General features: G+C 39.6%; 1 protein-coding gene and 1 long non-coding RNA gene across 4 annotated transcripts in view; both read left to right on the top strand.

Moving 5' to 3' along the window:
- The window catches only part of lrmda (leucine rich melanocyte differentiation associated), a 206,905-nt gene that overhangs the window by 84,649 nt on the left and 100,671 nt on the right, over positions 1-21,585 (top strand). The gene's annotated exons all lie outside the window — the stretch shown is intronic.
- Positions 456-14,433, top strand: LOC122884394. Its single transcript, XR_006379876.1, has 2 exons — positions 456-11,654; positions 11,869-14,433. It is a non-coding gene; the product is annotated as an uncharacterized LOC122884394 (long non-coding RNA).

Below are 21,585 nucleotides of genomic sequence, written 5' to 3'. Positions count from 1 at the left end.
TGTGAAATTGCACAGTAACTAAACCCTCTAAAGACCTTGGGAAAACCCTGCACCCTTGTTCTCCTTCTCTCACCTTTTCCATATATCCCTCTCTTTCCCTCTTTTCCATTTGCTATGCATAGAAAAGTTTTTGCTACAGAACCAATTTTATCAAAGGCAAATTGAGATAATTCAGTGACATGGTATTGACCTCTTGTTCAAATGATTTATAATATCAGTGAATCTCTGGTCCCACTATTAATAGGGACTTGGGATAAGAATTTATTAGAAATAAATCATCACCTTAACCTTTCTCCTTCAGTAAATGGTTTACTAATTTTAGCAGCATGTTATTATTTCACAATATTCATTTCAATGTCCATTATAACTAAAGGAAAGTCATAATCATGTATTAGATTGAACTCTTATAAATTTGCATATCTTGAAGTGTGAATTTACAATATGAATTTTTCCAGTTGAGGGTAGTACCTTCAATGGCAGAAATAAACTACTGCAAGTCACCCCTGTTGACCACTGAGACACTAACAGGCTCTTTGCTGGAATGACATCTGAACCTGCCAGGGACATGAACCTGCCAGGGCTTCCAGCAGGTGCCAGAACCTGACACCTCCTGAAGGCACTGGGAGCAAAGTGGTTGGTGGTGATGCTGATGGTGGGGGCTTTTGGGCTTTATGTTGGAGGAATAGTAACATGATGCTGGAGTCCCCTGCCTTTTCCCACAGTGGCCCTGAACCACCACTCTGCGGCTCCACTGGCTAACTAACGGCTCACTTGACTGTGGTTACAGGAAGCCCATTGTTGGGAAGGACAGAATTCAGGGGGGAAGTGGTGTAATCCTGGCTCTGTCCTGGATCAGTCAGTTTGGATTTCACACAGGCCCCACGATCAGGCCCAGTGCAGCCAAAGGCCCCTGGACACTGAGTTCCTTAGGAAACAGGCAAACACCTTTTACCTCACAGTGGCATCATAAAAAGAAGCCACATGCCTTAAGAAAACATAGACTATTACTTTCTCTTTCATCTGTACTGTTTTATTAAAAGTTGAAATGTGAAGTCACAGGATACTGCACATTCAAATAATGAATTATTATGTTTAAAGTATCCATTTACATCTTTGCCACTTAACTGTTTAGTCATACTTTCTCCTCATAATTATCTAAATAGTCTTCTACCAAATTACTAAAATAATACAAACAGTATTATGATGTTTCTTTGATACTTGTTATTGTACTTGATTCATACTCTCCTCTCGAGATGATGAATCCCAACACAGTAGATACATAGGCTACATACTATGGATGGTGTATCGTAGAGTTTATGTCCACCAGGTGTCTTTCTGAGTGTCTTTTAATTTTATTCAGTTTTACATAGGAGAGGCATCTGTCTGTATTACTTTTTACAAACCGACCACAGCAGCGGATGTAAGAGTTTAAAGCTAGCTGACATTGTTAACAATGGCAGAAAAATAGAAAAAACTTTTTTAATCCCTATATTTCCCTACGGTAGCATAGTACTGGCAACACAACCTGCTCGTCAATCCAACAGCGAGAATATGACCAATATAATGACAAATACAAGCACCCAGACACTTATCCATTGTGCACTATCCCTCTTTTCTTATCTCACTATGTCACAACTGGACACAACCCACCCAAAGTGAAACGCACAGCGCATCAAACAGCATTTGTGAGTGTTTATCATTGTCCTCATCTGCCATGCCTTTATATCCTGCTGGTCAGTCTGGTGACGAATATAAAGGTTAACCACCCCCTGTGACAAAATGGAAACATTCTTTTGCAAGTCTTACTTCTGAGCACCTCTCAGCAGTATCTGACAAATTGCGGGGTGCCTCAATTGTTTCTTCAGTCTTCCAAATGATTTCAGCCTTCAGATTAACTGTGAAGAGAACTATCTGAGCTCAAAACTGCTATTTTTCATCAGTACAGTAGGTGGCTTGGAAAGGGCAATAAAGTTGTGTCCAATGTGAGTCATGTTGTCTTTCATTCAATTAGACAAACTCTAGCCCACACAAATGACATTGAAATAAATTGATGTAATGACAAGAATTCATGCCTTGCAACAGTGAGAGGTGAAAATCCACCCCTGCAATTTCAGGCTTTGCACTTGGCATGGCATGTAATGTGATCTCAGTTGAGTCTGAGGAAAACACATTCTTTTTTCTCTCTGTTTTACATACAAGTGTAAGAGTATGTAAGGCATTTGTAGTTATTTCAGGAGACACAGAGAGAGAGCTGCAGGGGTTGCTGGTTCATTCTCCACCTATGCTATGGAGAGCAGATAATTGCTCCATGGCCAGAAGGCTTTGATTGGCTGGCTAGTTAGTGATCAGAGCAGCGAGATGTTTGGCTCTCTGTGGACACCAGAAACTCTGTAACATATGGCAGAGAGAAGTGGGCGGAAGGTTTTTTAAGTTGCTCTAATCCTCATTTTCTTTATGACCTCTTACATGGGTTACAATGTCATGTAATGCCATACAATTTTAAGTTGGCCATGGATATTTCTAGCACTTGTGAGAATTGAAAATGCAAGTATAGATTTGACCACAAGCATGCACCACGTGTCAGGCATCCAACTTAAAACTGTTTCAGATAGATTCAAGTTCTAAAAAACTTAACAGCATGAAATCTCTTCAAACAACATATTATGTGCTTCAATGTATTATCCAGCCTTTTTCAGCGAGACGTTTTGCCAGAACACTCGTTTGGATTGTTTGAAAAGTCAGCAGCTTTAAAGCTTGGCATAAATGATTACAATTTTCAGGCTTCCATTTTATCTGCCTCTTTTCATGCATAAGCCACAGTATGTGCAGCGACTTTAACAGCACTGACAAAGTAAATATACTGTTAATATGTACTGTATAAACACCATACACAAAAGGTTGGGTGAAGGGGAATCTAAATGGGACAGGTGTGATGATTAATCATTATTTTTTTCATCTAGGTCATTACTTAGCTCATACCTTTCAAACAGCTGTGCCAATCACAGTGCTGGTTGATGAAGATGGGAGAGTGAGTGAGTGCAGACTGGCTTTTCTAAGTAGTAAAATAATATTGTTGTCCAGGAGGTGCAGAATGTCAAAGCAGAAACGTGGCACCATAGATAGACAGAGGTGCCTTTTGAATTGAGTTTTATGTTTGCAGAGATAACAAAAGTCAGATTTTTCACTTATAATTATTGCAGTACAGAAAGACTAGAATTTAAAAAGACAATGATCAAGCAACGGTAGCTCAACAAATATATAATGATAATAATGTTGTTTGCTCTTATTTTGTTTTACTTAAGTTTACATTCTATTAGATTTGCCTCAAATGGGCAAAGCCCTTTTCAAAGCACAGCAGTCTTTGCACCACCAGAAAAAAAAACCCTTAGCCTTTATCAGACAAGTCCATAAACATTTGGACAGCGGGATGACATGTGACATCGCACTTACTCTACATGATATGTATCTTAGCCAACTGAGCTACCAGAATATTTTGTGACATTTATTTTATACTTGACTGAAGCTTATCAGGGTCAAATGCCTTCTGTGCATCGGGTTGTTAAAAGGTGTTCACCAGCGTTTGCATCCCTCTATGGAGATCCAGCTCTTTGTTAGAAAGAAAATCCTTCCAAAAACCCCAGGGGGTCCTCAGTGTTAGTGAGCTTGAGGCTGCAAAGAAGACCTCTTTAACATTACACACACACACACACACCACACATTGTTAAAACAGTATCATGTTGTTGTGGACCCCTTTGTCCCCTCTCTTTGCCCCGTCTGTAAAGAAATTTGGGTTGATGTTTGTGATGGCAGGGATCCCTCTCAACAAACAATGTCGAGATTGAAAAGAGGATTCTTCCTCTTTTCACTCTGGAGCCTTCTAGTCCGCTGCAAGTTTACATGACCCTTCAACTCCTCTCTACACAAGCTGTTGAGTTTTGTTCAACAGCTTCTGTTTGGGCATATAAGGAGGCATTGTTGCCCTGGTCACAGCAGAGGGATGCTGAGTTTAGGAGTTTACGTAAGAAGGCCTTTCTAACTGGCTCAGCCTTGCAGTCTCTTGACAGATCATGTGAAAGATACCAGGCCACAACAACAACACTTTATGTGGCAACATGCAGGAAAATATTTTTGCCTGCCATTTGAATAAACACAAAATACGTATTTGAGAAAAGATGTCCTTGATGTTAGTACAACTGCACACTGGCTTGTCATAAACAAAATTTTTATTTAAAAAATCTACTTTTTTTCTCCAAACTTGTTTTAGAATGTTTTTATGTAATTTATATCCTCTAAATTGTCAACACACCCTGTCCTGTCTGTCAATTTTTTGCCAGACTGATGTTGAGTTGTTTACTCAAGCACATCAACTCACTTTTCACTTAAACTGAATGAGCTTTCTGCATCTACAATATTTCACGAAGCCTGTTCGGCAATGTTGGATGTGTCCATCACTGCATTTCTTGTTCAAGGAAGACAAGACAATGGATTTATTAGGGAGACAGATGAACTTCTTTTCAAATCCCATCATTCTCTTGAGTGTCTAAAACCTAGACAGTTGATGTGCATATGACAGCTGTCACATTCATCACAGTCTAGTCACAAACAAGCAGGAACACGTAGGCCGTTGTGTCTGAAAATTCACAGTGCAACATAGCTTTCAGTAAAGTGTAGCCTGCCATCAGGGCTCTGTGTAGGATCATGAAACACTTGGCATTTTGACTTGTGCCTTGTGATTTATCTTGCCTTGAGACATAATTTGGTCTGAGCCCGCAGCGAAATATATACTTGGATAAATGCTATGGCTTTGAGTTGAAATAAACAAATCCCTAATGCCCTATCAATGTCCTTCCTGTTGGAAACAGAATAACTCCTTTCACTTACCAAAAGGAATATATATCATCAGATAAATGCTCCCTAGAAATAGGAAACCAGGGACAGGCTTAACCACTTCTAAGCCCTGCTTCCCCATAGACTTGTGTTTATGATAAAGGGTAATGAATGGAAAGTGGGTTTTATCAGTGAAAGATGGAGGAATGGTTAGCTTGAGTGATGCTTTTTGTCCCACATGGCACAATCAAGGCCTATTTTTGAAGTATACTCCCTCGTGTCTTTGTAGACCAATTTTTGTGGATATTGGCTGTGGGATTTTGCCGGCCCTGCTGTACAGTATAGTATGAAGGGCAGTCCAGTTATCTGAAGATACAGCAGAATTGCTTGTCATGCAAATCACAAAGACAACTACTTTTATATAGTTTAACATTCAGGAAACTTTAAATGTGTTGCCTGGCAGTTATATCCTACAGTTCAATTCACTTGGTTTGGTTGCACAGAATTAAATCTTGTATGTCAACAGCTTTGCTGCAGTTGTCTCTTTGTCTGTGGTCTCAATAACTTTCTTCCTATATAAATAGAAATTAAAGAAGGGCAGAGATAAAGCTATCTCTTTCATAAGTTGTCTTTTCATAAATGCTGTAGGTTCAGGTTTTTAAATGGTCCGTTTACAAGGATGTTTGTTCCATATTCGGTGTGTTCGTACCACAGCGACATCTCATCACATGCCTGTCTGCTTGATTTCTTCTCTGTCTTGTCTTCTCGCCTGTCTTTTTCTTTTAAGCTGTCCTCTGTCTCCTTGCTCCTGATCAGACCTGGCATTGAGTTGATTCAAATAAGGCTGCTCAGTGGGCATGGACACTCCTATCGTCTAGATTGGATCACCGTCAGGAGAGGGTTTTCCCATTGAGCTGACAAATTAATGAGCAGGCTCAACCTTCTCTGCAATGATTTCTTCTATATGAGTATCAGTGAAAACATTTGGTCTTCCAGAGTGCAGCCTAATGCTGGGCATTAGTGAGTTAAACAATTCTCATCTGTTTTAATCTGTGCTTCTAACGGAGAAAACAAATAATAAAAGGTTACTGCTGATCAATAGCCTACACAAACTCAACCCATCTGTCCGTAAGATTAATAAATTATGGTTTCATTCAAAGAGAAGGGATAGACTTTCCAGTTTTGGTGATATATTTTGCTCTTGCTTATTAACACCTTGTGTTGTCCATGAACAGGCCTGTTTTTTCATCAAGCCCTAATTGACTGGAGGATATTGCTGAAGTGTATTATCAATCTCTATCTGTTTTGTGTGGAAGGACATTGATCAATGGAAATAGCTTTCCTCTGCTGACTGAATTGGACAGTGTTGCCGGCCACTGCTCGGGCCACGTAATGGAGCATATGAGAGCCAAGCCACCAGATCAATAAAGCATTGAAATAAGAAGATGAAATTCCCTTTTTCCTCAATGATTACAGGCTCAATGGCTGAATTTGTTAGATTTCAAAAACTTTTTATTTTCCTTTTGGTGTAAAAATTATTCTCTGAAAAAAAGGGCCAAACAACCATCTCAAAGATTTTTCTCTCCCTTCTCAGCCTCAAGCCCATTAAAATTCCTCTGAAGTTTTTTACATATCACTACATCAAGTACACATAAATTATGAATGTCTCATATAGCAGCCTTGCACTTGTAGCCCCCGGGTTCCCTTGAAACTGATTTGGTGTCTATGAACTTTGTTGTTACAAGGCCCAGAGAAAATTGGAGTAATGTGCTCTCTCTGTGATTCATCATTCACAGCTCATAATGCAGAACATGCCATAATAAACATCTCCACCTTCATGTATTACTTTGAGATTGTGTTTGTTTCACCATTAATGAATTTACTGTCATAAGTCGGTTTTAATATGTATGCATGAGAATGACTTTGTCTTAATAGGGCTACATGTTTCGATACCCAGCAGGGATGACATATGCTTATTTCAGACATCACAGGCAGACTGGGATTTTCTTCAAGATGCAGAAGGGTTTGGAGGTCAGCTGAGTGCACATGTTCTGGTTATCTTTTTGCAACAGTAATCATTTTCAGCACTATTACTTTAAATAGAGTGAGACCTCTAATTGGCTCTGATGTATTTAGGGAATCGCACCAACCAGTGTCTGCCATCTTTGTTATCATAGTGTGGGAACAGATGAGAGAGAGAAACAGAGTAAACTTATATTCATAAGTTTCCAGACTTTAAACTTGGAGTACAAGTTGTGCTTTTAGGGGAAAGAGTAGAAAAGTAATATTTAACACAAAGGGACACAACTTTAAACAACAATCAACATTACCATTAACAACAGGTAATTAAACCTGTGATATCATCCATATGTTTCTGATGGGATGCTTAAGAGCTTGGTATTGGTACCTTGGTGAGTACCCCGTGCTACCATCTTTTGTCAATTACTATAACCAGAAAATCCAAATTTGGCAAACAATATGGGGCTTGAAAGTAGATGTTGGCTAAGCAACCAACATGAGCCACCACAGCTAAGATAGCCCGAAATACCTGTCCCAAAACATCATTTGATTTGAGCTTTTACAACCCCTTTATAGGACAAAAAACTTTTAAAATTGCTACCAATACCCACACTTCACTGCGGTCCTTTTTCTTGGAGCCAGCATCCAGCAGCCATTAGAGGAAATGCTACTTGTGCTTGGCTTCAATGTTTAACACTGGTTGAAAAATGTCCTAATGATTTAGATTAACAAAACAACAAAAACAAAATGTGCTTCTTTCAAACTGGAAAGAACGGGCCCTGCAGTTTGTCATCATGACCATACCCATTCTTTGACCCTGCAAACAGTGTAAAATGAGCAATAATGAACATTTTCTCATTGCGTTACATAGTCTATCTTTATAGTTTTTGACACCACTGTTCAGTGAAATATGTTGTAACTGTGCACAATCACACTCATAATGTAGCAGCAAACAAATTTGACATCAGTTGACTCCAGTCTTGAAAAACAGGACAGAGAGAGAAGGATCCTGGAGTAACGGGTGGTAGCAGCTGACAATTACTATTTCGTCTGCATTTACTGTACATTTGTCAAGAGTTTTAGTCTTGGGCTCGGCATCAAGCTGTGTCTGTTTTGGCTTCCTGGATATGATTTATCCCCATCAGTCCAGCTGATGTTCCCCAGCTGTTTGTGTGACGGATACTTTTGCACTGGCTCATGCTGAATATGCTTTGCTTTTCAAGAGCATCCATCCCCACTGCTGCAGCACTCTTCGGCTTATCCTGATCCCCAGAACATACAGGCATAAACGCCTGTGTTTTTAGGCTCAGGCCTCTCCAACACACTACACCTCTTCCCCCCTTAGGGAATAACATAGTGTGATAGATAAGCTATAAACATCCATACTCTTGTCTCCATGGATGCAAATACTAAAAACCCAGAGCATTTAAAAACCAAAAAGTAAGAATTAGATCATGTTGTTTGATAGTATTTTTAGGCTGAATGCATTATGCCAACAAGGTGCAGACTACAAGAATGAAACCATTATAAATCTTTTCAGATCAAATACATATTGTATTAGTCAAAACACTAAATGTAAGCTATTATTGTATTCAGTGATAGGTTTGTGTTGAGCAAACTTCGCTAGTGCTATTTGAGTCACCTTTCTCTAATTTTGTCAGCACATTAGCTACTCGGGCTCAAGGACATCTGACAGTCTGTTTTCACTCATGACCTTATTTATAACTTATTTACTACGCTCACACGTCCCTAGAGTTTCACTAAACTTGGATTCCCAGGCTTTGAGAAAAGCACGCAGTGTGTCCTGGTGCCTGACTCACGTCTGTTCTAACCATCCCCCCCTTCTAAACTTGTAACCAGCTGCACATCAAAAGGAATATGATTTATTAGGGGTGCAACTCCCCAGGACTTTGAACGACCATCGACTTGTTTATCCAACTTAACATTCTTGGCCATATCCATATATATTCTGTTTTCCCTTTCATGTGGTTCTGCAGGGATACATCTACTGGCTGCTGGGGTTATAGTCCACCTACAGTAAACGTATGTTGGCTGCTTATGTCACTCATGAAGGATTCGGGTTTGGGCCATGGCAGTGACATGGATCAGTTCTGTAACTGTTCCTTGAAGGCATTACATAATTGATGTATTTTCATGGTGCTGCGGTTAGTTGATGGCACACGGGGTGATTCTGTTAAGAGCAGGCATCATTGACTCTTTTCCCTTGAAGCTGCCCATCTTTTAGCCCTCAGAATCCCTCAACCCTTTTTTCCCTGCCTCTCTCTGCATCTCCCAAACGGAAAACATGTGGCAGGAGTTGTCATTTGTTAACGTATAGTAGAAAGAGTGAAACAGGCCAGGGGATGGCTCATCAGGAACACTCATTCAGGATGATGAATGTAGCCAAATACACATTTGTCCGTAAAACTTGCAGTGTGGATCAGCATCATTAGGCATGAGGAATAGGTGGAGCCCGCTGAGAAGTGAATGCAGCAAACAGATGTTGCAGATTTTCACCAGCATCTTTCATCCAGAGTACCATCATTAATAAAGTTGAAGGTGATCCTTGTGTTTTCATCTAATAAAACCAAATAAAGTATGGTGGGATTCTCGGAAAATTGCTGAATAAACTGAACATCGCCATGGCTTTTGAGCAAGGACCCAAGGTGCTCTGTTTGGTTTTGAAGTTAAGTTTTGGCTACATGACACTGTAGTTAGGATCCTGAGTGTAAAGTGTATTAGCGCATGCTTATGAAGTCCTCAAAGGAGTAGATTTCAGGAGAAAAAAAGCTGAGGTTATACTATGACAGACTTCAAAGGAAAAGTCATATTTTTTTGGTTATGTTTTGTTATAAGAAAAAGTGCATATAGTTAAAATGCAAAGTTTACCTACAAGGCCACGCTTTTCAATTCCAGACAACACTGAGAACATGGAACTGGTTCTGTGATAGAAACTGACAATTGTGCTTTGGGTTGTACAACACTGTGTCAGTCTTTAGCTGGCCTGTGTGTTTTTCTGTGAGATGCTGAATGGTTGGAACTGATACCATGGGTATGTCAGGTGACTGAGCCCCATGTTCAAGCAGCTTGGCCCTGTTGTAGAGGGCCTCTATCTTTGTCAGCCTTGTCTCATCTTATAAACAGGCCCAGACAGAGAAGCTTTACCATGAATAATGCCTCAGGTCCGTAGAATCTCAACACCTATAAATCTTAATAGAGGTTCCCAGATTCCAATGGGCGGCCACATCTCTTTCCCACCCTGCTCAGCTCTATTCCACCCCCCATGCGGAATCTCCAATTTTCTCTCCCAAAGTAAACCCACAGTGACTTGAATTTGCCCATGCCATGATTTACCTACAAACAGGATTACATGCATATAGCTCATGCAAATCAATAAAAAATGTCAAGAATGCTTAGCCTCCTGCGGTTTGCTAAATACAATTTATCACTCAGGGAATCAGGGGAAGGGAATGGGCTAACAAATGGAGTCTGATCATTTGCATTGGACCTGTTGTCAAATACTTGAAGAGTGCATTTTTCATTTTCTGTACAGTAAATTGCACTTGGTTGTGTGCTTGTTTCAAAGGGACTAGTAGAGTCCCTGCTTATTGCATTTAGTATGGAAACCTATGCTTTTATGAACTGCTGTACGGTGTTTACTTCAATTCACAAACAGATTGTTAGGGTATTTAGAGAATTCACATGGAATTAAAGCCATTTTATGTATTAGCCGTGAGTATAGCTATAATCTTAGCATGTTATTTTGTGCTAATATGTTCCTTTAAAGTCAAGACAAAAACATAAAGAAGTCATATCTTTAAACTATTCTCTCTGTGTAGTTGATTGACCCTCAAACTTAAGCTGCATCAGTCAGCCTGATATGAATTACATGTTGCATATTTCATGCTTGCCTACTGAATTATATTAACTGGCTTTGAAGTGAAGGAAAATATACTTATAAATCAACCAATCTCATGTATATCGAGTTTCTCAGTCAGCGGACAGTCATCAAGAATGCTGTGCATCATCTTAACCAAGATTGGGTGTGTGTTGGTATGATGAGCACAGATATTGACACTTTGAGAGGCGTCTTGCTTTGATATGTCCATCTATGCCTTTGGGCTGAGGCTGGTCAACATGATGCCCACTGATTCCCCAAATTGAGCCTGCTTTAGATTCATCAATCATAAATTGGGAATGTGTCACCTTTGAAGTGCAATTACAGTGCATGATGAGGTGGTGGATTTTGTGAACTCGCTATTTCACTACTCCACCCCAATTTACTTTTGAGTATGTAGACAAGTCAAGCTTAATAGATAACCAACAGATTGGCCTGCTATTTTAAAGAGGCAAAGGTTGGCTCTGTGTTGTTAGTGGGCCAGGTTCTATTTTATGTGCTGCTGTTAACAGCCTCTTTTGAAAATGGTTTTGCTACGTTAATGCATTTTACAAACACAGTCAGTCATTTACTGAATTTGAGCAGCTTTTTCGACCGCAAGGACTGGGGACTAGGAACCTTTGGAGGAACCTTTGGAGGACCAGGGTCTAAATTAAGTTCCGGGGACATTATTTTACCCCCCAAAAGGTCCCTGCTCAGGGGTAGTACGGGAACTTTCGGGGTGGGGCTTGCTGTACTGACCATTTCTGATTGGTCAAGCTCCGACTGGTGGAGCAGCAAGTGGTTTGACCGTCTGGATCGATGCGTTGTTGGGTCACAGGCCGGCCTTCTCTGGCGCAGCGGCTCAGCTACTGTGCTGCTGGAAGCTGTGGTGGAAGACACACGGAAACGGATGACCAGTCGGTTGAAGGTAAATCACATACGGCCCACATGCTGTTTGTTAAATGCTATAACGCTAACTGTTGTCATGCTATTGCTACCCCAGCCAAAAGCTAACGTTAGCTACATGCTAACGCCAACGGTGTAGAATAGTGGTGTTCGTTAAGACAAGGATTGACTAAATCGATCGTACAAAATGATATCTTGTTAATGTCGTCGCAGTGAGACACATTTATTTTTTTCAGTGTTTTTCAGATGAAACGGACTGTTTAAGTGAACTGCAGGCTGCGGAGACCAGTGTGTTTACTCCTACAACCAATATCAGCCATCGTCCCATGTCTCCTGCTGAAGCACACAAACGCTGTATTTTGCACATTTATTTTTCTGCACATTAATAAATAGTTGTGGAACTAAATGTGTGTATAGTGGCTGTTCTCTGAAAACAAGTATATATTACTGTATATGTAAAAAGACTCGTAATGCTTATTAATATTTACAACGCTCTGAGGATGTAGTGGCTGTCAGTTTCACCATTATACACCGGTAAGCTCAGTATTTAAAACAGGTGAGAGTGCATAGGTTAAGATAAGCAAAGGTCCTTGCTGACCTGCTGAATTGCAGGTGATGTGTTTAGTAAGTTAAAACAATAGTTGCAGCTGTGTGATGGGCGTAACCTAATGGGTGTAATTTGCCTAATCTTCCCGGGTCTTTAGACTGCGGTGGAAACGCACACAACAATGGGCAGAAGGAACTTTATAGTTCCTTGAAAAGTTGTTCCTGGGGATAAAAGTTCCTTGTACTTTTGGTGGAAAAGCAACTTTAATGAATAGCCTAGTGCCTCAAAAATGTTGGCTTCATTCAAGATTCTGCACACATGCATTATGCTTTCATTTAATCCCAATCATCCTGTTTTGATCTGTATCAGGGCCACTCTTATTTTTGCATCCAAATGCCATCAGTTCATATAATGAATATGCCATTCCTCTGCTTCAGTTACTTTGGCATTGTTCCATCCCCCACCCCCAACAAAAAGCTCTGTACTATATTCCCATATGGTCATGAACACATTCATTCACAGTGCAATGATCACTGAATGTGTCTTTAGAATCACTGTGGTGTGTTGCAGCGAGTGCCCCCACAACTATTCCTCTTTCCTGGTTCAAAGATAAATTAGCAGCTTCTAAATAATGCAGTGAACCCTAATTCTCTTTGATTAGTGGCAAGTTAGATGATAGCGACCCATTGAAATTGATCATCAGCATAAATAATGACTGAATGAACTGATAAAATGCAAAGTTGCTGGCCATCATAAATCAAATGAAAACCACTTGGTGTGGAAGTCATTGGAATTAGAAGTCCATGCTCCTATTAATTATGTTGCCTTGCTAAGGCGACAGTGTTATAAATCAGTTGTGAAAGGTACTCCAGCCGGCTGGCCTGCCTAGCAAGGCCTGCTGCCTGAAAATGGCTCTGTACACCCCCCTAATTGTTTCTTAAACAAGCCACCTCTAGAGGCTGAGGTTGATGGACACAGTTTAAGAACAGAATGGAAAATGTAGGAGAAGGTTGCATTGTATATAGTTTGCACAGTTACATTAAAATCCACAACAAGAACTCTTTAGTTTCATCTATGTTGTTTACCACAAAGTTATTGTCAGTCTCTCAGACAAGATTATATAAAGTTTCTCTTATACAGCTTAAACTTTGTTCGAAAGTTTGTCCAGAAGAAGGCCAGAGTTTCTTGGTACTTTTATCACAGCGTGTATTCTGTCTGGCAGAAACACTGCATGTTCTTGTAAAATTTGGGTGTCAGAATTATTCCATTAAGACTGTCTGATGATGCTACAGCATGTTTCATGCTGGATGTTTTCAAATGTTTCCAAAGACGTTCAGTGGAGTTGATGTGAACTCTCCATGCGAAGCTCAAATGAGCTCGCTGGTTACAACTTAGGTTCAAACTCTGATGCATCTGTAAAAATGTCTTTCTTCCATTCTCCAGCAGTGACATTGGTTATGGTCAAAGAACTGATTTTGAAACTACTACTCACATTCATTAACTGGAGCAGGATAACATTGCTCTGTTGGCTTTGGCTAGGGCTGTCACGGTATTAGATTTTCAATACACGATTATCATGGCCAAAAGAATTCACAATAACGATATTATTGCGATATCTATAGAAAATTTGGAAAAAAGTTACCTAGCTAAAACCTAGCTAGTTACTGTGTCGTCTTCTGTTTTTCATTTTATGGCAGGTGGCAACCAGCATTAAGGTGCATTACCGCCACCTACTATGACAAAGTGAGAATGGAAAGAAAAGGAAATGATTTAAGAGGCACTGGATTATTTACACTATATTATCATATGTGTATTATTAACATGATATCAATATTTAATTTATACAATTAAATATATATATATATATAATATAATACCGTCAATATTGGTATATCGCGACACCCCTAGCTTTGGCCAACAAGTCCTTTTTCAACTTAAAACACTTGTAGTAGCAATTACAACAGAAGACCTACTAATTGAGTCAGTATTTGCTGTTAGTCTTTGAAAAACCTGAACAATTTATTCTATGTATGATAACTACAAAGAATATGGAGCTTATTCCCAGATCAAATGTATGTTGAAGGGCCTTGAATATTGTCTTCTGTAATTGTAATGTTATGTTAAATGTATGTATCTTTGTTTCTTGTCTTATTTTTTGTCTTTTCTGTTCAGTTGCTAATGGAGCTACTGTGATGCAAGAAGAGTTTCAGACTTGATCTGACAATAAAGTATTATCATCATCATGTATACACAAGGTGCATACGTGTGTGTGTGTGTGTGTGTGTGTGTGTGAAATAGAGTATAAGGCATGATGACAATATTCCAATTGTGTGTGAAATTCAATTTCAACTTTTTTAACTTCATACAAAACTTTTGTTGAAGATTTAAAGCTAGAATTTGTATCAGTTCTGAATAATGTACTCTTTCCTTCTTGGGTATGAATCATTCAACTAAGTAAGAATCATATTGGATTTTGATTAATGATGAAAACAAACAGTTATGTATCTGGTTCCGATACGTATATGTACTGTGTGTAAGTAAATATCAATTCACACATTCAAAGAGAATCTCAAGTTCAAAGAGAGTCACAGCAACAGATTTTGTAATACATCAGGTTAGTTCTTTCTTCTCTATATGTCTGTTTTGTCCTTTACCTAAATGATGCAATTTGCTTTTTGACATCTTTACCACAGTGTTACCTTTGACATCCAGTCAGACCTTCAATAATATCACATTTCTTGGAGTTGTGAGTATGGCGCACTGCTCCTTCCCAATGGAAATAGAGGCATGGGTGTGTGCATGCGTGCATGCTCTTTTTATAAAGCCTCCATGATCCCACCATCAATCACACACTCCTTATTAGGTTGTCTATAACTGACTAGACTTATTTTTCTGGGTATGCTATTAGAATAATTGCATTCCTATGCAGTTCGCTGTTCTACTAGATTTATTTGTTTTTACAACACAGAGCTCCTATGAGGTCCAACAACACCTTGTGATGCTACCTGTAAATGTCTCTGTGGAGATGTCAGTAATGTAATGGACCAGTGCTACAATGGGACAAGATTGTATAATGTTTCTAGGGTTGCAGATATCTTGCTTTGATGTCACTAGGCCTAACTGCCAGGTGTACTTATGCTCACTGTGGACTTCTGAAGTTTTAAAACTGGAGAGTCGGCAGGGTAAATAATAGCGCCAGGTGTAATGGGTCTGTAACCCCTGTGCCTCTATGAATACTCCTCTCTTAGCGTGTTGGTTATCTGAAATGGGCTTGTAATCTCAATCATCTCATTTTCTCCTGGATTTTCCCAGTCTCTTTACATCACAAGTGAGTTACTTCCTGCACTAGTGACATTGGACAACTCTGGACTCACAATCTATTACATGGCCAGGACAAAATAGCTCTCTCTTTTTAAATGAGGCCTTCTCTGTCAATCCATTACGCATCGCTCTGTTTCTCTCCCCCTCTATCTCTCTCAGCTCTCTTACGTTGGACTCTGTGTACGTGTGTGTGTGTGTGTGTAGCAAAGTCCCCAAGAAACCATTTAGGCAGTAGAAATGGAGCGGGCCCAGGCCTCAGGTGTCCGTGTCACGGTGATGAATCACATAGAACACATATTAAACCTTCCTCATGTGAGAGGGACCTGTGTTGAGCTGCACCCTTTCCCTGGCTGCCCTCTCTCCAAAAAATGAGATCCATTGACGAAAAAAAAAAAGAATTATAAATATGACTGTGTGCTCTGCACATAAAGGCCGGCCTGTCCCTGAGATATTGATTTACTGGATTCCCTGACATTTTAGTTGTGGTCGTTATGTTATATTTATGGGGGAATTGCTGGAGCCTCTCATTATGCTCTCCTAATTTATTTTACATACTTTTATGGCCGCTTGTGCTCAGCGGGCCTTTACGGCAGCTGTTATTGAAAAAGAGAAAAAGGCAAGTACATATCGATCAAGATTTACATGTTTATTGCCAAGATTGTGATTTATTTTACTGTGTTTTCTCGTTTGGGTTGAGCTGCTTTTCAGTCAGTTGTCAAAAGCACCCGATGCAAATATTTTCATAGTCCCTATATAATACTTTGTGCATTAGCGTACACTGTCTTTTCATGTTGTATTTTTATCAATGTATTGTGTAAGCAAAAATTAGTTATGGTGTACAAGAACTGACTGATATAAGCTTTACATTATGTTTTAGGCTATAATGTAAAGCTTGCAACCTTTGTTTTAAAGGCACAATCCATGATCCAAATGTAAACAAGATGGTCAGCTCACCAAAACACTTTTATCCTGCTAGACAATACCTAAATCTGGGTCTGCAGTGTTGTCTGATGCTGTACAACATTTGTTTATGTGAGTAATGTTTGTAAATATTGGAGTAAAATAGGCTTATATTTTGAATTGTGAATATAGTGATTTATGTATATAATTTCAAAGATTTTTCTTTTTCATATAGTTTGAAGGGCAAAATTGTTTAACAGTAGTCCATTTTTTCTCTTTTCAGAATGACACTCTGAAATACCTTGTTCAGGTTGTTCTAAAGTTATGTGGCCTTGGACATGATTAAGTAATAAAAACAATTAAATTAAATTACTTAAACTTTTGATGCATTAAATAGTATCCCAAGATCATTCCTCAGCGTAAAGGATGTGTAATTAACAGCTGAGATGAAGCGGTTATGAGCTGCTTCTTATTAAATTAAAATCTTTAAAAAAAAGGTCTTTCAGTGAAGCCCAAGAACTTGATATATGCTTATGCGGCTCTGAGCATCACCTACCATGAAATTTAGTGTTTCCAGGATATTTAACATTAAGACGTAGTTAAAATTAATTCTATGTGCAATTTCTCAAAAAGAAAGCTGACAACTAATGTCAATAAATCGTGTTCGGCCTGAAATGGGGGGATCGTAAATCTGTTGCACAGTGCCGCCCCTCAGTGTGGTAGTCAGGGGTCGAATGGGGGTGTGAAGCAGGGTATAGAAATGAGGAAGATGGATTTGTCGGCAAGGGAAGGAGAAAGGGTGATTTGAAACCCTGGACACTGATTGGTGGAGATGAGGCCCGGGTGTCCTTGTGGTGACATTCAGTCCCTGATATTTGTTTGGCTTTAAATAATACCCTGGACAGGGCCGGAGAGTGATGGCCACCGGGTCGGCTGACATTGCAGCCTGTGCCAAGGTGAGCGACTTCAGGACACTTCCTCTCACTCTGTCTTCCCCTTCATCTCTCCATGTCTCTCTCTTTCTGTCTCTGGCCTGTCAATACGCATCCACTTGTCTGATGGGTCCTTCTGAGGAGCTTACAGCTGACATGCTGGTGTCTTTATTTCCACCAGCAATCCTTTCAGAGTTGGCCTTGGTGATCAGTCATGCCACTGACAAGCAGTTCAGGCCTCAGCACCTCAGCAACCCTCCATCCTCTCCTCCTCATGACTCTGTCATTACAAAGGAGGAGCAAAGAAGAGGCTTCGGTCCAGAGTAAGAATTTAGGTTGACTCCATTTCTCAGATATTCCAAGACATTTTATTTATCTCTGTGTCCCTAAGGTTTGATGCCTTGGTAAAGTTAATATACAGCAACCTAAAGGAAAACTCAATACGTTTGACACTGTTAAAAAAAGACCTGTTGTGATATACCTTGCATTTCTTTTTTTTTTCTTTTTTTTTGGGTGCTTTTTGCCTTTATTTTGATAGTACAGTTGTAGATTGACAGGATAGGGTGAGAGAGACAAATGGCCACGGACTGGGTTCAAACCAAGGTCATTGTGGTAAGGGGCATGCACTCTACCAGGTGAGCTACTTGGGTGTCACATACCTTGCATTTTTGTCCTCATTTGTTTGATTTGTTGTTGCTATTTTTTTTTTCATTCAAAGGGTTGTTTAGAGAAATGTTGAGGTGCTTGCAGAAACATTCAAAGCTGTCTAATGTCAGGTGTAACTTCCTACACTCATGGCCCTGTTTTATTACAGTTGTTCAGCCATACAATCGTACAAGACAAATCCATCCAAGGCAGAGACAGATTTCTGATCAGAGACCATAAAACAAATGCATCCACAGTACCTATGGTCCTTTTTGAGTAAATGTAATTCTGGTAAACATAAGAAAACTAAAAAACTAAAACTACAAACTAACTATGATGAGATTTGTGAGAAAGTAGGTACATTATTCTTGGTCACTCAACAGTTTTCTAGAAAGACAGAAATGACCAATTTTCAATTACAATAAAAGGTCTTGCACAGCTTAAACATTATTGTCACCTACATGTAGAATTTTGCACTGTAGCTGATAACATCAAGGACTGTTATGCAATTTGATTTAATAGTTTGTTGCTGGGTTAATGCATTTTTCTTCCTTAAACATACCTGGCAGAAGAAGTTGCAAAATTGATCCTTGACCTCGGAAACAGCAGCGTGATGAAAAAAATTCTCAACACAAGATCCAACTTACTTGTTGTTTCCGAGGCTTTCAACTACATCTCGTGGCCTCCCTCAGCGGATGGAGCTGCTCAGTTATCATGAGGATGTCACTTATGAGTCTGATCCCCTAAGATATAATGTATATATTTTAAGTGAATTGTGGGTCGACATGCAACACATGAGCTATCTTTTATCATGCAATAAAGTGTCAGAAGTTTTGAGCGAACATGCATGAATTAAGGCTAAAATGAGGAAGATGCTGAACATCACCAAGTGATAATATATAAAAGTGTGCATACACAACAGCGTGCAAGGGTGGATTTGTTTCTGTAACCCAGTATAGACTCAACTGACAACGTTGTGTTAGATGAAGTTGGGTGTAGTATAGCCCCTCTGCTCTGAAATGAACACATTAATATATTTACACACACACACTGGGTGGCTGTGTCCTTAGTTCTGGAAGACAGTGTTGTGTTGCAGGGTGGAGTAAGTGTGAGTAGTTTTCCAGCTCGTAGCAGATGATGTGCTGTTGATTACACTGGACCGCAGTAATTATGGGAAAGGGCTGGTCGTAGGTTATGGTCTCTGTGATTACTGTCTCACTGTAAATGACTTATTTACAGTGTTGTTGATGCCTTAGAGAAATGACCAACTCCACACACAAATGGGCTATTTTACAGCTATGGTCCTCTTTAATTAGGACAACTTTAGTGACACTCAAATTTACAGTGGACTTGTGTGGAATTTGTATTTAGACACCCAGCCAGCACAGATGACAGATTAGCTAAAAAAACATAAGGCCCTTGAGCGTGGATGCCTGCACAGTGTGGAGGTTGTTTTATCGTTAGCTTAAATACAGCTCTTTATTTTAGTTAGGATCTGTTTTCTGCAACTTGCTAAACAGATTTTAGAGTCAAAGGGATGATCTTGTTAAAGAGAAGCTTTTGTAGTGCATGTCTTATTCTCCAGCTTATACTACAGCGCTAAACAGGGCAAGACAGGGCTATCTTATTATCTCCCACATGAAATTTACCCAGATAGCTTATAATTAACATCCCTGTTCCAAGGTGAATGTTAGTTAGTGGGAATAATATCTTACAAGCACAATTGGCTTCAGTTGTATCTTTTTAAATGATATCTCAGCTTAGAAACTTATCTTAACTTTTAAAACTCACATTGTTTACAACTCTACAACCTGCATTGAGCCTAAGAACTAATTTACACATTATCATTAGTAGTATTATTAATATATTTGCATTACTTTTATTTTGTAATTTGTCTTGTATCTTCTTATGATTCTAGCTCAGCATTTTGACTCTGCTGTGAAAGAGCATATATCAATCCAACGCTAGCCTTGGGAGAAAAGCAATTATTCCCCCATCTTAGAAAAAAAAGGTGAAAACCCATTCCTCTATCAGGCAAATAATAACAGGAATGTCATATCCTGTCTTTATGAAGGATTTTATCTGATATTGAATTACATGGCCGTGTCCAGTAGTGTCATGGCAGGCTTTGTCTCCCTCTGTTTTTGTCATCAGTTTAAATCAGTTTTGATGAAGCTACCGCACAGATCTCTGCTAAACAAAGACTGAAAAAAAATCTTCTTTTATATTTTATATGAACACAGGCGCTACACTGAATGCATTGTGAACTTGAGTTATTTATTGTTTATATCTTACATATGGTTAGATTGGATGCAATGGCTAAAGTCTTAACAACTACTACTGAACTTTAATTGCAAGTGAAAAACGTAATGTTAAAGTATGTCAAATTAAGGTATTAAAGCATCGTCTTTGTATAGGTGCCAAAATGTGGTATCATATTGACACCCGTTTCTCAAAATGTCAAACGATGCCCAGCCGTACACAATTCACACACCAGCACAGTACAACTTCAATAGAGGAGTTTTTCAGGCACAACAGTTTTTTGCTTGTGTTCCCAGTGTCATACACGTAACTACATCCCTCCATCTTCTTATCATTACTGCTTGTCTAAGTTCTCTCAGAACAGTCTCATCGTTCTTTACAAGCATTCAAAGACAAACAGTAACACCAGTTGCAGTGTCCAGTGTCAGTCTGCCAAAAGCAACTTTCTCCCTCACTCCTCTTCGATGGGCACTTTGCCACTTCTATGTCCTTCTCACTCTGAGTTTCTCAAATGTTGTCTCCTATTCCTCCCTTCTTCCCAGCTTTCATCTTCTTTGCTTGTCCCTCCTCCTCTCTAAGCTGTATCTCTTCTCTGATCTCCACTAAGCAAATTTACAGCTTTAATTTCCCCAGAAACATGCGTCGCTTTCAGGTGTGTACGACCAGCGGTGGTGCTAGGACCCGCGGGTTGGGGTCAAGGGTCACTCTGATTAACAGCCATCCTCTCCTGGGAATGCCAAACTTTCCTGGCGCTGTCACCAAGAAGTATGACGCTCCCTTTGTTCCCCCCTCAGGCAGCCATGACAGGCTTGCCAGTCAGAGGGCTGCAGGTTTAAATCTGCCAAATTTTTAGACAAAACAAAAGGCTCTTCAGTCTAGCATACAGACACAGCCCTGCTGCTTGACTGGCAGAGATTACACTGAAGTGCTTAGTGCATATAATTACAAGTAATTGGCAAATAGTAGGCTCTGACTAAACAGAAATTATTTCATTATGTCTAATTAACACCTACTTGATTATGGTTAATTACTAGTGTTTGATAATGGAGGAGCAAAGTTGTCAGTCTGGAGACAAGCAGGAGCCATCTGGATCATTGAAAACCATATGCTGGTGCCTTGCTTTGCTTTGCTGGGACCAGTGCTGTCAGGGCCACCGACAGTGGCAGGTGTCTGCGGTGCATTAGACTCAGCATGTGCACAAGGTGTAAACACAACACAACTCAAATAAACATGTCAGTGCACACACACTCCTACAGACAAAAACATTCAAATGCATGCACAATCAAACGCACACCTACACTCTTGCAAGCATGTAATTAATTGTTTTCAGACTTGGAATATTCAAT

This window comes from Siniperca chuatsi, linkage group LG11 (assembly GCF_020085105.1).
Source record: "Siniperca chuatsi isolate FFG_IHB_CAS linkage group LG11, ASM2008510v1, whole genome shotgun sequence".
Classification (NCBI taxonomy): Eukaryota; Metazoa; Chordata; class Actinopteri; order Centrarchiformes; family Sinipercidae; genus Siniperca; species Siniperca chuatsi.
This window is presented reverse-complemented; position numbering and strand designations above follow the sequence as displayed.